The sequence below is a fragment of the Triticum aestivum genome, chromosome 6A (assembly GCF_018294505.1).
Source record: "Triticum aestivum cultivar Chinese Spring chromosome 6A, IWGSC CS RefSeq v2.1, whole genome shotgun sequence".
Classification (NCBI taxonomy): Eukaryota; Viridiplantae; Streptophyta; class Magnoliopsida; order Poales; family Poaceae; genus Triticum; species Triticum aestivum.
In genome coordinates, this window is record NC_057809.1 from 49,610,190 (window position 1) to 49,625,194 (window position 15,005).

A 15,005-nucleotide genomic window follows, 5' to 3' on the forward strand; every position below is an offset into this window, starting at 1 on the left:
CACCACGTGATGATCGGGTGTGATAAGCTCTACGTCCATCTACAACGGGTGCAAGCCAGTTTTGCACACGCAAAATACTCAGGTTAAACTTGACGAGCCTAGCATATGCAGATATGGCCTCGGAACATTGAGACCGAAAGGTCGAGCGTGAATCATATAGTAGATATGATCAACATAGTGATGTTCACCATTGAAAACTACTCCATTTCACGTGATGATTGGTTATGGTTTAGTTGATTTGGATCACGTGATCACTTAGAAGATTAGACGGATGTTTTTCTAAGTGGGAGTTCTTAAGTAATATGATTAATTGAACTTAAATTTATCATGAACTTAGTACCTGATAGTATCTTGCTTGTTTATGTTTAATTGTAGATAGATGGCCCCTGCTGTTGTTCCGTTAAATTTTAATGTGTTCTTTGAGAAAGCAAAGTTGAAAGATGATGGTAGCAATTACACGGACTGGGTCCGTAACTTGAGGATTATTCTCATTGCTGCACAGAAGAATTACGTCCTGGAAGCACCGCTGGGTGCCAGGCCTGCTGCTGATGCAACTGACGACGTTAAGAATGTCTGGCAGAGCAAAGCTGATGACTACTCGATAGTTCAATGTGCCATGCTTTACGGCTTAGAACCGGGACTTCAACGACGTTTTGAACATCATGGAGCATATGAGATGTTCCAGGAGTTGAAGTTAATATTTCAAGCAAATGCCCGGATTGAGAGATATGAAGTCTCCAATAAGTTTTATAGTTGCAAGATGGAGGAGAACAGTTCTGTCAGTGAGCATATACTCAAAATATCTGGGTATAATAATCACTTGATTCAACTGGGAGTTAATCTTCTGGATGATTGCGTCATTGACGGAATTCTCCAATCACTTCCACCTAGCTACAAGAGCTTCGTGATGAACTATAATATGCAAGGGATGGATAAAACAATTCCTGAGCTCTTCGCAATGCTAAAAGCTGCGGAGGTAGAAATCAAGAAGGAGCATCAAGTGTTGATGGTCAACAAGAACAGTAGTTTCAAGAAAAAGGGCAAGGGGAAGAAGAAGGGGAACTTCAAGAAGAACAGCAAGAAAGTTGCTGCTCAGGAGAAGAAACCCAAGTCTGGACATAAGCCTGAAACTGAGTGCTTCTACTGCAAGCAGACTGGTCCCTGGAAGCCAAACTGCCCCAAGTATTTGGCGGATAAGAAGGATGGCAAGGTGAACAAAGGTATATGTGATATACATGTTATTGATGTGTACCTTACTAGAGCTCGCAGTAGCACCTGGGTATTTGATACTGGTTCTGTTGCTAATATTTGCAACTCGAAACAGGGACTACCGATTAAGCGAACACTGGCGAAGGACGAGGTGACGATGCGCGTGGGAAATGGTTCCAAAGTCGATGTGATCGCAGTCGGCACGCTACCTCTACATCTACCATCGGGATTAGTATTAGACCTAAATAATTGTTGTTTGATGTCAGCGTTAAGCATGAACATTATATCTGGATCTTGTTTTATGCGAGACGGTTATTCATTTAAATCAGAGAATAATGGTTGTTCTATTTATATGAGTAATATCTTTTATGGTCATGCACCCTTGAAGAGTGGTCTATTTTTGATAAATCTCGATAGTAGTGATACACATATTCATAATGTTGAAGCCAAAAGATGCAGAGTTGATAATGATAGTGCGACTTATTTGTGGCACTGCCGTTTAGGTCATATCGGTGTAAAGCGCATGAAGAAACTCCATACTGATGGACTTTTGGAACCACTTGATTATGAATCACTTGGTACTTGCGAACCGTGCCTCATGGGCAAGATGACTAAAACGCCGTTCTCCGGTAGTATGGAGAGAGCAACAGATTTGTTGGAAATTATACATACAGATGTATGTGGTCCAATGAATGTTGAAGCTCGTGGCGGATATCGTTATTTTCTCACCCTCACAGATGATTTAAGCAGATATGGGTATATCTGCTTAATGAAACATAAGTCTGAAACATTTGAAAAGTTCAAAGAATTTCAGAGTGAAGTTGAAAATCATCGTAACAATAAAATAAAGTTTCTATGATCTGATCATGGAGGAGAATATTTGAGTTACGAGTTTGGTCTACATTTGAAACAATGCGAAATAGTTTTGCAACTCACGCCACCCGGAACACCACAGCGTAATGGTGTGTCCGAACATCGTAATCGTACTTTACTTGATATGGTACGATCTATGATGTCTCTTACAGATTTACCGCTATCGTTTTGGGGTTATATTTTAGAGACGGCCGCATTCACGTTAAATAGGGCACCATCAAAATCCGTTGAGACGACGCCTTATGAACTGTGGTTTGGCAAGAAACCAAATTTGTATTTTCTAAAAGTTTGGGGCTGCGATGCTTATGTGAAAAACTTCAACCTGATAAGCTCGAACCCAAATCGGAGAAATGTGTCTTCATAGGATACCCAAAGGAGACAGTTGGGTACACCTTCTATCACATATCCGAAGGCAAGACATTTGTTGCTAAGAATGGATCCTTTCTAGAGAAAGAGTTTCTCTCGAAAGAAGTGAGTGGGAGGAAAGTAGAACTTGATGAGGTAACTGTACCTGCTCCCTTATTGGAAAGTAGTACATCATAGAAACCGGTTTCTGTGACACCTGCACCAATTAGTGAGGAAGTTAATGATGATGATCATGAAACTTCAGAACAAGTTACTACTGAACCTCGTAGATCAACTAGAGTAAGATCCGCACCAGAGTGGTACGGTAATCCTGTTCTGGAAGTCATGCTACTAGATAATGATGAACCTGCAAACTATGAAGAAGCGATGGTGAGCCCAGATTCCGCAAAATGGCTTGAAGCCATGAAATCTGAGATGGGATCCATGTATGAGAACAAAGTGTGGACTTTGGTTGACTTGCCCAATGATAGGCAAGAAATTGAGAATAAATGGATCTTCAAGAAGAAGACTGACGCTGACGGTAATGTTACTGTCTACAAAGCTCGACTTGTCGCAAAAGGTTTTCGACAAGTTCAAGGGATTGACTACGATGAGACCTTCTCACCCGTAGCGATGCTTAAGTCTGTCCGAATCATGTTAGCAATTGCCGCATTTTATGATTATGAGATTTGGCAGATGGATGTCAAAACTGCATTCCTGAATGGATTTCTGGAAGAAGAGTTGTATATGATGCAGCCGGAACCTTTTGTCGATCCAAAGGGAACTAACAAATTGTGCAAGCTACAGCGATCCATTTATGGACTGGTGCAAGCCTCTCGGAGTTGGAATAAACGTTTTGATAGTGTGATCAAAGCATTTGGTTTTGTACAGACTTTTGGAGAAGCCTGTATTTACAAGAAAGTGAGTGGGAGCTCTATAGCATTTCTGATATTATATGTGGATGACATATTACTAATCGGAAATGATATAGAATTTCTGGATAGCATAAAGGGATACTTGAATAAGAGTTTTTCAATGAAAGACATCGGTGAAGCTGCTTACATATTGGGCATTAAGATCTATAGACATAGATCAAGACACTTAATTGGACTTTCACAAAGCACATACCTTGACAAAGTTTTGAAGAAGTTCAAAATGGATCAAGCAAAGAAAGGATTCTTGCATGTGTTACAAGGTGTGAAGTTGAGTAAGACTCAATGCCCGACCACTGCAGAAGATAGAGAGAAAATGAAAGATGTTCCCATGCTTCAGCCATAGGCTCTATCATGTATGCAATGCTGTGCACCAGACCTGATGTGTGTCTTGCTATAAGTCTAGCAGGGAGGTACCAAAGTAATCCAGGAGTGGATCACTGGACAGCGGTCAAGAACATCCTGAAATACCTGAAAAGGACTAAGGATATGTTTCTCGTATATGGAGGTGACAAAGAGCTCATCGTAAATGGTTACGTTGATGCAAGCTTTGACACTGATCCGGATGATTCTAAATCGCAAACCGGATACGTATTTACATTAAACGGTGGAGCTGTCAGTTGGTGCAGTTCTAAACAAAGCATCGTGGCGGGATCTACATGTGAAGCGGAGTACATAGCTGCTTCGGAAGCAGCAAACGAAGGAGTCTGGATGAAGGAGTTCATATCTGATCTAGGTGTCATACCTAGTGCATCGGGTCTAATGAAAATCTTTTGTGACAATACTGGTGCAATTGCCTTGGCAAAGGAATCCAGATTTCACAAGAGAACCAAGCACATCAAGAGACGCTTCAATTCCATCCGGGATCTAGTCCAGGTGGGAGACATAGAGATTCGCAAGATACATATGGATCTGAATGTAGCAGACCCGTTGACTAAGCCTCTACCACGAGCAAAACATGATCAGCACCAAGGCTCTGTGTAATCTAGATTATTGACTCTAGTGCAAGTGGGAGACTGAAGGAAATATGCCCTAGAGGCAATAATAAAGTTATTATTTATTTCCTTATATCATGATAAATGTTTATTATTCATGCTAGAATTGTATTAACCGGAAACATAATACTTGTGTGAATACATAGACAAACTAAACGTCACTAGTATGCCTCTACTTGACTAGCTCGTTCATCGAAGATGGTTATGTTTCCTAACCATACACATGTGTTGTCATTTGATTAACGGGATCACATCATTAGGAGAATGATGTGATTGACATGACCCATTCCATTAGCTTAGCACCCGATCGTTTAGTATGTTGCTATTGCTTTCTTCATGACTTATACATGTTCCTGTGACTATGAGATTATGCAACTCCCGTTTGCCGGAGGAACACTTTGTGTGCTACCAAACGTCACAACGTAACTGGGTGATTATAAAGGTGCTCTACAGGTGTCTCCAAAGGTACATGTTGGGTTGGCATATTTCGAGATTAGGATTTGTCACTCTGATTGTCGGAGAGGTATCTCTGGGCCCTCTCGGTAATGCACATCACTTAAGCCTTGCAAGCAATGCAACTAATGAGTTAGTTGCGAGATGATGTATTACGGAACGAGTAAAGAGACTTGCCGATAACGAGATTGAACTAGGTATTGAGATACCGACGATCGAATCTCGGGCAAGTAACATACCGATGACAAAGGGAACAACGTATGTTGTTATGCGGTCTGACCGATAAAGATCTTCGTAGAATATGTAGGATCCAATATGAGCATCTAGGTTCCGCTATTGGTTATTGAGCGGAGACGTGTCTCGGTCATGTCTACATTGTTCTCGAACCCGTAGGGTCCGCGCGCTTAACGTTACGATGACAGTTTCATTATGAGTTTATATATTTTGATGTACCGAAGGTTGTTCGGAGTCTCGGATATGATCACGGACATGACGAGGAGTCTCGAAATGGTCGAGACATAAATATCGATATATTGGACGGCTATATTCGGACACCGGAAGTGTTTCGGGTGATTTCGGAGAAAGCCGGAGTGCCGGAAGGGTTACCGGAACCCCCCGGGGAAGTATTGGGCCTTAATGGGCCTGAGGGGAGAGAGAGGGCAGCAGCCCAGGAGGTAGCGCGCCCCCTCCCATGAGGAGTCCGAATTGGACTAGGGGAGGGGGGCGCGGCCCCTCTTTCCCTCTCCCTCTCCCTCTCTTTCCTTCCCCCTTCTTTCTTCCTAGTTGGACTAGGAAAGGGGAGTCCTACTCCTACTAGGAGGAGGACTCCCCCCTCCTTGGCGCGCCCCAAGGGCCGGCCGGCCTCCCCCTTGCTCCTTTATATACGGGGGCAGGGGGGCACCTCTAGACACACAAGTTGATCTTCGTGATCGTTTTCTTAGCCGTGTGCGGTGCCCCCCTCCACCATAATCCTCGATAATATTGTAGCGGTGCTTAGGCGAAGCCCTGCGACGGTAGAACATCAAGATCATCACCACGCCGTCGTGCTGACGGAACTCTTCCCCGACACTTTGCTGGATCGGAGTCCGGGGATCGTCATCGAGCTGAACGTGTGCTAGAACTCGGAGGTGCCGTAGTTTCGGTGCTTGATCGGTCGAGCCGTGAAGACGTACGACTACATCAACTGCGTTGTGCTAACGCTTCCGCTTCCGGTCTACGAAGGTACGTAGACAACACTCTCCCCTCTCGTTGCTATGCATCATCATGATCTTGCGTGTGCGTAGGAAAATTTTGAAATTACTACGTTCCCCAACACTTGTGCCATCTGATCGGCACCGAATGACATGGACATGGCATTGTGCATGCTCGCTTGAGCAAAGGCTAGAGGGCTAGGGTTTAGCTCTCGTCCATGTGTCACATGAAAACTCAAGCACTTGGCGTCTAACTACGGTGCACTTGACCTTTCTTTTTTTTCCTCGCTGAAGGAGCGTTAAGCTCCCTATTTCATTGCATGAAATTTATAAACAACAATACTTTTCACTTTTGTTGATCACATTTAGGTTATTTCCTTTTTACGAGAAATGCCAAAAATGTATTTTAAACCCAAAAAGTAGCAAATGAGATTTAAAAAATATTAAATTTTGGCATTATATCTAATATGTGTTTTAATTCATGTATAAAATTGTTGGAGTACGTTGAATGGATATTCTTGCAAGGTGCTTCACAAGGTACTGGTTTTTAGTTATATGCAAAGCACTGGAAGGAAATTATGACATGATGAGTGGCAGTATAATGTTAAATTCAGCAATACTACTGATAGCAAAAATAGGGCTCACAGTGAACCCCGAAAATAATATGGTACTCTCGCTTACCATCTTCCGACTTGTGATTTCCACTTATTTTTTGAACCATATGATTTCCACCAGTTTTGGAGAATGTGGATTTGCTCAAGTGGCACCCACATGCATTATCTTGAGCGTGATCACCTGGTCGCGCCAAGTGCCTTGTGCTAGCTAGCTGCAGGCAGGAAAAAGAGAGGGTGCATGAGGGAGCCAGTGAATGTGAACAGGGAGAGAGAGTGTGAGAAGGTGTGAATGTGAACAGGGATAGAACAAATGCTTGCATGGTTGAGGCAAAAGCCTACCACGCCGCGTTGTCTAGTTTCCGTTTACGGCGTGCCCGGCCACAGCCATGGCCAGTGCTCCAAGCTTTCACGCTTTGTTGGTTGGTCCAAGTAGAAATTTCGGGGAGCCTTCCTCACGCCCGCGCGCGTCTCCATGATTGATCTAGCTTGTATTCTTCTACATATTTATTTATATTTAAACAAGAGAAATATTAACCTAAATTTTGTGAAGGGGGATCACAACCTAGAGAGATCGAGGCCTATTATTACATGTTGATTTATTTATAATAATCAACTTCTCCTATAGCATGCACTGCTTAATCCTGCAATAAACACCCTCTTATTACTGCAGCGTGCTATATGTTACAATTCCAGTACCCCACCCATCTACAGTGATCTCTTTTTTTTTGTGAGAAAATTCCTGATCTATTCATCTTCAGTCATAGCAGTACGACCACCACCAAAAATGATAAAAACTACATCTAGATCCGTAGACCATCTAGCGATGACTACAGGCACTGAAGTAAGCCAAAGGCATGCCGCCTTCATCGGCCCTCCCTCACCGGAGCTGGGCAACACTTGTTGTAGTGGACAGTCGGATGATCTTATTATTGTGTTCACTTTTGCGTGATATATGTTATAGCAGAAGTGATGCCAGTTGGTTGTGCACTGCTTACTTCCATTTCCAATATCATTTCATAACACAATAATACGTACTTATTCCACTCTACTCTCATTTATACCAACTTCTCCTATAGTAACACATTAGTTAGGAGTACTATGCAGCTATGAGTACAACAGGAGTGGCATTAATGAGGTAGGCAGTTATCAACACATAGGTAGAAGTTAGCAACCTTGATTCCAAGGCTAGGTCGCAGTGGAACCAAATGGATGCATGCATGGCGCTTATTTGAACATAAATTAAATTTGCAAGTTGTGATCGTTCTAACCGCGTACTACCATGGATTTGCTGTTAATAATCGTATGAATAATACATATAGATATGTTTAAGATCTAACCATCTCCCATTCAACATCCTAAGTTGAGCAATCTTGCCTCTGCCGCTGCCTCTGATTTAAAGGCAAAGTAATGTAATGGCATCCAATCTGGACTATCAGAATACTAGAGGCGACCGAGAAGAAATGTTTATGAGGTGGTTACATGAAACTTTATTCTTGAGATGGGTTTAGCTCTCGACGACCCCAAATTACATCAGCCAGAAACATTGGCCACCAATCACCACGGGGTACTAGAATATCCACACAAATTACGCAAAACTAAGAACACAAATTACCAGCAGGCACATTACATCAGCTAGAAACATAAACCATCAGCCGTGCAACAGAGAACTTGAACCACCGTGCGTAGCTTCGATCCTGAGCATCAATGCTCTTTCTGAACATCGCACTTGACCTTCTTGAACATCGCCGGCGAGGTTGCCGTTGACAGAGCCAACTCTAGCCGGCAGATCGCGTCCAGCCTGTGCTTCTTGTGGTGTGGCCGGTACATGACCTCGCCGACAATCTTCACCTCGAGCTGGAACAGCCCGGCAGCGCTCTCCCTGTGGAAGTCGGCCACGTCTGCGCTCCCCAGCGCGACGCTCACGCTGTCGGCCGCCGCCGTGGCGTGGTACACTTTCCTGCGCCGCGGTCGGACCACGGCCCCTGCGGTCGCCAGCGGTGTGTTCGGCGGGCATGAACAAGTTTCCGTTGTGGACGGCGACGGCGATGGAGACGTCGTAGGAGAGCGCGGTGGACGTGGCGTTCTTGACGGCGAGGTCGAGGCGGGTGAGGGCCGCGTCCTCGACGCTGACTCCGACGGGGCGGGGGACGAAGGCGATGACGAGCAGGGTGACCACGGTGGCGAGGACGGCTAGGATCACGAGAGCGCAGAGGATGCGGAAGCAGATGGGATCCCAGAAGCAGTCGCAGCAGCAGGCCTCAAGGCAGTCGTCGATGCAGTCATCGCTGGAGACGGAGTCGCCACCGTCGCTCATCCCTGCAAATTATGTTGTGAGCTGCCAGTGGACACGATCAGGTTTGTTTGGTGAACGAGAGGAATGGGCACATATATAGGACGCGCGAACGATCGTCCAAGGCCAAGGGGCATTTTCTCGTGAAGGTTCCACCTCTCGACGATCTCGTCAAGACGCTGGCAGTGTAACAGTGGGAAGGGATCCTAATCATGCATGACAAACGCTGGCAGCTGGCTGTGATGGACCGAATTGGTGCAAGGAATTGGTGGCCTTGTGCACATCGGTCACGGGCGGTAAATAATTGATCCATCCGATGCGAGCATCAGTCGCTGGCTCGACGGTGGTAGCTCTCCATCCTTGCATCCATGCTTTGGGTCAGCCTGTGCGCGCAAGTACTCCATCCTTGCATGACATGACACTACATCTTCTGCTCTTGCCCCGCGCTAGCTGGAGATGGACGTACGGTGATATATATGGATCAACCACGGAAGAAACTAATTATGAATACAGCCGCAACAACAAATTGTAACACAGCACGCAATTGTACAACTTATGCAACGGGTTGAATCGAGTTCAAATCAAGTTTCGTTTATGTTATGTAAAATAGCTTATGTGACTGGTTGAATCAAGTTCAAAGCAAATTCGACGAAGTTGTTTGGGTCAAATTTGCACGGAATTTGTGATCAAAATTTGTCCAGGAGTTAAGTTTAGGAGTTCAATTAGAAATGACACTTTTTAGAGGAGCAAATATACTCCGGTAAAGAATACTCGTTCGTATCCTCCTCTAAACTACAGGGGGTCGACTAGAGATGCTTTAAGCTTTGACCAAATGACCGAACACGCGCAACACAAATACAAACCTACATACTATTAGCTTGCACATCTCCAGGGCTCTAGGCCTGATCCTGACACACGATTAGGCTGCAAACGAGTCGAGTTTGAGCGAGTTGGAGTTGGCTCAGCTCTAACTCATATGAAAATTCGAGCGAGCTCAAACCGAGTGAAGCTCATGATCAAGCTGAAGAACATGACTCGTGCTCAGCTTGTAACGATCTTGAGCTAATTTCGAGTTAAATGAGATGGTAAAAATTATAAATCTATGAATGAAAAACAAAATAAATAAGGTGAATATACTAGGAACCTTTGCCAAAAATATAGGATGTTTAACACATAGTCGACCACGTGCCATAATTAGGCATAAATCTTCTCTGAACTTAATTACTTTCCATGTTCATTGGTAAATAAAATGGAGAAAAATTATGGACAGCATATATGGTAATAAATTATCTTATTTACATTTAATATATGGCATGGTCATTTAACATAATGGTAGTCTGTCGAGTTATTGAGCTAAAATTGAGCGAGCCAACATTGGCTCAAGATCGGCTCGTTTCTCGATCGAGCTACACAAAGTGTTCAAACTCAACTCGTTTCTTTTCAAGTCGATCTCGAGTCGAGTCAAAAAACGAGTCGAACTCGAGTGATTCACGAGCCTCGAGCTTTTCTTGCAGCCCTACACACGATCAAGGGTGCATGCATGCGCCTTCCGCCTAGCCATCAGCTCCCAGGTTGCCACCGTTGGTTCCGCTCTCCGTGTTCCGGCAAGCCAGAATCTTGTCCACAATGTCTTGCTGATGCAGTTAAGAAACCCCAACATGAGCATGAGAGCAGGGATGGCCATGATACGTCTCAAATTTATAATTTTTGATTATATCATGTTATTATAAATATCACTTTTGAACATTTTTATAGTAATTTATATTACTTTTCTGGACTAAACACTGTTAAGGCAGTGCCCAGAGCCATTTGTTGTTTTCTGCATATGTTTTTGACTTTTCAGAAAATCCATATCAACAGAGGTGAAAAAAAGAAGGATTTAATATGATTTTTTGCGTCATGGAGAGGGGTGCCCCACGTGGCCAGAAGGATGCGTGTGGTAGTTAAATGCTCGTATAACCAATTTCCTTGAGTATATTTTATCAAAGTTTATATTTTAGAACATCCTTCTTAAATGCTAGCCTTTGCATAGAACATTCGCCTTCCCACAACGTTGCTGCGTCGCTAGGGCTTGGCAGCACTCGTAAGAAGATTTAATACTATCAGTATACAATGATGGATTAGGCTGGACACCTAGACGGATATTTTATTTCCTCTACTATGTTTCCATATTATTGATGGAAAGATATGTGATGTCAGACAAATTTTTTTGGAAATAAATCAATAGGAGTAGTACATTTCCATTTTTTTTGTGGCAAAGTACATTTCCAATTTGCCAAACACAAAACAGGATTAGTTCCCATATTACCAAAGAAGAAGATGTGACCAATAAATAAAATTGAAAATAAATCAATGAGAGAGGTTTTGAATTGATGGGAGGTGTGATGTTGGGAGAATAAAATTGAAAATAAATTAGTGTGGTTAGTATTACGTTTTCAATTTGCCGACCAAAAAAATAGGTTCAAGATACGATGATGTGGCAACCATGTGGACTTACTAACTCATTTGACAGAAGAACGAGTTTGAGTTAATGGACTAATGTCGAGGAAGATGTCAGACGTCGGCAAGCAAGCAAGCAATGCATTGATTGGATTGGCTGAAGACAAACATAGTACTAACATATATGCATGCCTGAAGTCTCCTACTCGATCAATCGTCCTTTCATATGTTGACCATTTTGAACTAATAAAATACTATAAGTTATATGAACACAGAATTAATATTATTGGAAACTACATTTAAATACATATTTTTGGGTGATATGCATTAATATTTTTCTAGTTAAATATATGGTCAAAGTTTGACTCAAAATACGGTGAAGAGGATATTGGATGACTACTGCTCATAACTCACGCATGCAATGGTCCAAGTCTCACTTTCAGACGTCTTCAAGCAATGCATTTATTGGATTGGATGGAGACAAACATTGTATAACATACTTGCATGCTTATGATGCCTCATACCGGATACGATCGTCCTTGGTTTACGTTTCTTTTCTCTAGCTAGCCGTTACGTACTTGAGGTCGGAGTAGCCTCAAGAAAGAAAGAAAATTAAGATGGGTGGGTGTGTGTGCAGGCATCATGCATGGTACTCCTAGGCAGGCGGCTGCTAATCTGCTGCAATGAGAGTACTTTTCTTGGTAGCGCTACAGGTAGGCATCTTGTGTTATGCTGTTAATGGATGGATCAATTAATCCATCGCACTAGTATTAATATAGGTACTACAAGTTTTTAGTTACTCCTACTTATTAATTAAGATATCATGCCTAACCTTTCGTTCTCTGTCGATTTAGAACTCTATTTGTACCGTAGCCATGCCTCTCCACATGCATTATCTCGAGAGTGAACAACTAGTCATGCCATGTCTGATTGATTTTTCACTCTTGTTTTTCTTGGCAGTGATTTGATTTGATTTCCACTCTAGTTAGCTTTGTGCTCTCTGCAGGAAGGATGCATAGGGAGGCAGTGAATGTGACGGGGGAGAGAAAGAGTGAGAAGGTGGTGGGTGAGCGACCCATGGAGATGCTTGCATGGTTGAGGCAAAAGCGCTACGTACCAGCTGCAGATAGATGGTTTCCGTTTCCAGCATGCCCGGCCACAGCCAGGGCCAGTAGAGTAATTCATGGCCTCCATCCTTTCATGCTTTGTTGATCGTTTAAAGCAGAAATTTCGCGGAGCCTTCCTCGCACCCGCGTCTCCATGAGTGATCTAGCTTGTACTATTTACTTCTACAGATTTTTTTTATTTAAACAAGAGAAAGATTAACCTAAATAAAAAAATGACTTGGAGAACTATTTTGTATTCTGTGAAGAGGGATCACATCCTAAACCTAGAGAGATGCTTAGTAGTTACTCTGGCGCCAAGGGGAAGGACTGTGGGAATATGTTCTGTTGGTTCTGTAGTTTACCATCGTTTGGGCTTGGCTGCCATGGTTTGTGCACAGAGTTTAATCTATTTTGAGTTTTTATTGTCTTTTACAGTAGTAAGCCTTTATTACAAGGTGTTTATTGATACTAGATGATACCCCGCAAGTTGATGCATGAATTTTTAGCCCTTTGCACATCATAATAAATAAATTGAATAACATCTTTGCATAGTAAATATATGGCCTTAAGATGAAAAGGTTGCATCATACACAAAAGTTAATACAATTATAAAAATGGCAGAATGTGAATTATTTGAAAGTCTTTTACTAAATATAGTGATATTACTAAGTAAACAATTTGACTTACAAAAATATGAATGTATATAAACGCACTAAGAACCGGGATTCCAAATTGGACATGATATGAAAGGCAGTATACAAATGACATTTTGAGATAGTCATTTTGTATTATGTGTAACTATTGTTGTATTTATAGTCTACACACATAAGAGTGAAACTAATCATCATCTTCATATCTACTCCCTCCATCCCAAAATAAGTGTCTCAATCTTAGTACAACTTTGTATTAAAGTTAGTACAAAGTTGAGACGCCTATTATGGGACAGAGGGAGTACATATTAATTTATGATCTCACAATGAATAAAACTAATGGATGGAGCTCCAATATCACAATAACAGCGAAACTAATCATGATCAATGGAGAAGAAGAGTACTAAATCCTTTTCTAATTTTATTTTTTGCTGGAGTGACTAAGAATTTCTCTGTATCGAAGAGTTGGACTGAAAGAGCATGAGTACTTACTGAACACCATACTTCTGTTTTAATCTCATCAGTTCCTAGGATGCGCAACTATGAGAATACATGGTCAGTGATATATTTAATATTCATTGGTCATGTTGGAACAATTTTCTCATTACCACAGTACTGGATGTATGGAATCTTTCCATACAACTGAACATCATACTTCTCTTTAATCTCATCAGTTCCTGGGTTACACAAATATGACAATACATGGTTAGTGAGGATGCAATTTCATGTTTCACAAAGCAAAGAGACATCGTGGGATAAACTAAACATAATAGGTATGTAAATCTGAATAAAATCAAGGAAGTGATCATCTCATATAATTAGCAAACCTTGTAAGCCTATATTACGTAATTACATAGCTCCTCAGTTTCACGTGGTCTGTACATAAATTGTTCCACTGTTCGCAGATGACCTTAGGTGTTGAACTGCTATGTTGGACTGGCGATGCTTGCCTTGGATAGGTACCTTGTGTCATCATGTAGCTAAAATGGAGAAGGGGGAAACACTTTGTAGTCACGCAGTCTTGCAGAACTTGGAAGGAGCATCCAGATGCCTGATAAAAAAACAATGGATGGCTCACAACCTGATGAGAGTCCAATGGTGTGGAAACCAATTTGCTACGTGAGTATTACAAAAAAAAAATCAGGATATACACCACATACCAGAGTCACTTGAACGAAAATCAAAAACTCTAGAGGGGGAGAGAGGCCCGGCCGTGCTCAGGATCTAGATTGCGGAAGGTATGCGCAGAGGCAGGGCCACATTTCTCAAAGCCTAGTGCTAAAATTAAGCGGCTATAAAAAACACCTAAAACTATTATACAAAAAGTATCAATGTGTGTCAAAAGTACACCACATATTCGTAATTCGAAGGGAAAAAACGGCTTCATTATTACCACGAGAGAAAAATTGACAAAGGATGCAAACAATTCGATAAAGTACCCCATTTCAAAAGTGGGTACCACATTTATGAAGATTTGATTCATTTGAGCCCATTGTTTCTTCATCAGCAGTTGTAGAAAGACCTAAAGCTTAAAGATAAAATTCAGTTTTCAAAATCAAGACACTGGACATAGTATAAGTTAATTTTTCATAAATTTTAGAAATAAGAATATAGTATACTATTACCATAAAATGCTTGAGGTAGTAGCCCTTTCATTTCCTCAATTTTTCATAGCATTGTATAATCTTAATATCATATACACTTGCAAATACATAACGCTCTTCATCTCGGATATTTAGGCCCTGTTTGTTTGGACATCAAAAGCCTTAAAAACTCCAAAAGCACATATTTAGGAGCTTCTATGGTTTTTTGGGCAAAGTGAAAAAGCTGCAAAAGTAGAAGCAAGAGCCCAAACAAACAAGGCCTTAATTCCTGTTAACGATAAAATAAAATTGACTCGAGTTATCCT